This window comes from Archocentrus centrarchus, chromosome 3 (assembly GCF_007364275.1).
Source record: "Archocentrus centrarchus isolate MPI-CPG fArcCen1 chromosome 3, fArcCen1, whole genome shotgun sequence".
Classification (NCBI taxonomy): domain Eukaryota; kingdom Metazoa; phylum Chordata; class Actinopteri; order Cichliformes; family Cichlidae; genus Archocentrus; species Archocentrus centrarchus.
This window is the reverse complement of record NC_044348.1, coordinates 23,380,069-23,383,080: the sequence shown is the minus strand read 5'-3', so window position 1 is coordinate 23,383,080 and position 3,012 is coordinate 23,380,069.

The window sequence follows — 3,012 nt, the reverse complement described above, 5'->3', positions numbered from 1 at the left end:
TTGTGCACTTTCTAATTTCAACGCATATTGCTTGGGCTTTCTGTTCTGTTCTGCTTTGATGTCTCGTATTCACCTGTGTATTTTTCCTTTTATACCGTTTTGGTATAACATTTTTACCAAGTTTTCCACCATTTTCACATTTCTTCTTCTCTGGAAAAGATGTACGTATAAGAGGAGGCTCTGGGTGGAGCTGTTTTAGGCCAACCAAATGGACTGGTTGTTGTGACAATATGCAAGAGAATGGTGCTTATATAGTTTAGTATATATTCTAGTATATACTAAATTTTTGTACATTTTTTGTAAATTTTTGTAAATTAAGCTGTTTCTGTTCCTTTTGAACTTTTGTCCACAGGTAAACTGAGATTTTGTCTCACAACATCTAAAGTTGAAATTAAATATATATATATATATATATATATATATATATATATATATATATATATATATATATATATATATATATATATATATATATATATATATATACAAACAACACCCTTACAACACCCTTGGTCACAAATTTGCCCAAACAACCTGGAGAGGACAAAGAAGAAAAAAAACTGATGAGTGCTACACACATGAATCAACTTTGCACGAAATTAGCACTCCTACACAAAATAAATTACACAAATACATTTACACACACTTTTTTAACCACATGATGTACAATTAGATTCCTGTGGCTATAATATCTCTTTATCTAACAAAATCTGTGCATCATACAGTGCTGTGAAAAAAGTATTTGCTCCCTTCCTGGTTCCTTGTGTTTTTGCATATTTGTCACACTTACATGTTTCAGATCATCAAACAAATTTTATTGTTAGACAAAGATAACCCATGTAAATACAATACAGTTATTAAATGGAAATTTCTTTATCAAAGGGGGAAAGAAAACTATCCAGACCTTCCTCGCCCTGCAATTGGTTTTTAATAACGCGTCGTGCCACCCTTGGCAGCAAGAACTCATGCATTTTGTCAATGAGTGACAATGATACTGTAACTGACAATGAGTCTTTCACATTGCTGTGGAGGAATTTTGGCCCACTCTTCTTTGCAGAATTGTTTGAATTCAGCTGCATTGCAGGGTTTTCAAGCATGAATGGACTGTTTAAGGTCGTGCCAGGGCACCTAAATCAGATTTAAGTCTGGACTTTGACTAGGTCACTCCAAACCTTTATTTATTTTTTTAATCATTCAGAGTTGGACTTACCAGTTATACACTTGGGTTATGTACCAGTTTCATGGTACATAACCCAAGTGTGCTTGAATTTCAGGGCACAAACAGATGGCTGCAGATTCTCCTTCTGGATTTTCAGGTTGACGGCGGAATTCACGATTCCATCAATTATGGCAAGTCGTCCAGGTCCTGAAGCAGCCAAGCAGCCCCAGACTATCATACTACCCCCATAATGTTTAATTGTTGGTATGATGTTCTTTTTATGAAATGCTGTTTTATGCCAGATGTAACAAGATGCAAACCTTCCAAAAAGTTCAACTTTTGTCTCTTTGGTCCACAAAATAGTTTCCCAAAAGGCTTAATTTACAGCAAATAAATCTATTATTTTTTTGCCACAAAGTTAAAAGAAAAAAATAATAATGAACTTCTAAATATGGTGAGTCTATGATTTTTTGTGAAAGGTTGTGCACATCTTTATACCTGAGTCTGGGGTGACCTTGTGGTCTTTTGCCATCAACTCGACCATATGTCACATCTTTTGGAATTTGCCAACCTTCCACATGACAGACATGTCAATGTTAGTGACCTTGTCCTTCACACAGCCAGAAAAAGGAATTAAGTCTGAATTCCTGGGGGGGGCATTTATGGTCCATACTTCACTAATGTATTGCAAAATTGTGTTTGTGAAGAAGTCCACAATATCCAGGGGAGTTCTAATAATCGGTAGCGGAGGTGGTCCCTAGACTTCCTGACCTACGTTTTTTTTAATAGTTTTTATAGTTGTAGTTAAATTGCATGTGCAAAAAAAAAAAAAAGCTGACAAATAAGGACCTGGATTTCTCTCATGCCTCCTATAAGCCTCCTATAAGGGTCTTACTACACAGGAGGTCCAGATATTATCTGGACCTCCTGTGTAGTAAGACCCTTATAGGAGGCATGAGAGGAGCAGCTCATCATTACTGAGGAGATCTGGAATATTTCAAAACAGCATTGTTGACAGTACACAAGTTTGTTTTATACCACCTCTGGTTTTGAAAGGCTCTGATGAGTTACTGGCTGAGATAATTACACAGTACGTGTTTCTCAGGAAAGACTGTTTCAAGCTGAGGAGGATAGGAGATCAGCCAACTTTCTCAAGCATCTCGAATAGTACAGGCCTTTCTAAGGTGATGACTGATTTGAAGTTACACTGAGACCCAGGATTAGTGAGGACAGCAACAGTCTCTGGTTGTTCTAGTTCAACATGTGCCAGTTCTTTTTCATCAATCAACAAGTACATTCCTTTGTACTTGTTGCAGTCAAATTTGTCCCCTTTGTTGTTTTTTTGATACATTGATGGTATTGGAGTTACAAATCTCTTGGGGGGACTGAATGTTAAGACCAGTGGTGTTTTACTATGTCATGGATTAGCTGCTACATAGGCAACAAGGAAGCAGATACTGGGCGACCCATTTCCCAGCAGTCAACCTTCCTGGACTTTGAACTGGTACAGCTGGTGCTGGGTTACCTTCTGAAGTTGCTGAGTCACATAATCTGTATAAATGGACACATTTTATAACACTGTAAAACCAAATATAACTTGAAACAGATCAGAAATTAGTTTGATTTTTCACTTTGCATTGTCAGGTTTTGTTATTTCAGACAAAAATGGAGATGCAAGAACAAAACTGGCTGTTTTTTAACTTCAAACACTGGATTCCTCTGGTTCTTGCAGCACTTGGAGTGCCCAATGAAACACAAAGGAAATATCACACTTCTAGGAGAATTTGAACCTTTGCCGCAGACACAGTTATAATCTGCTAGCACAAAAATACACTGGTATATGAACTCAGTAA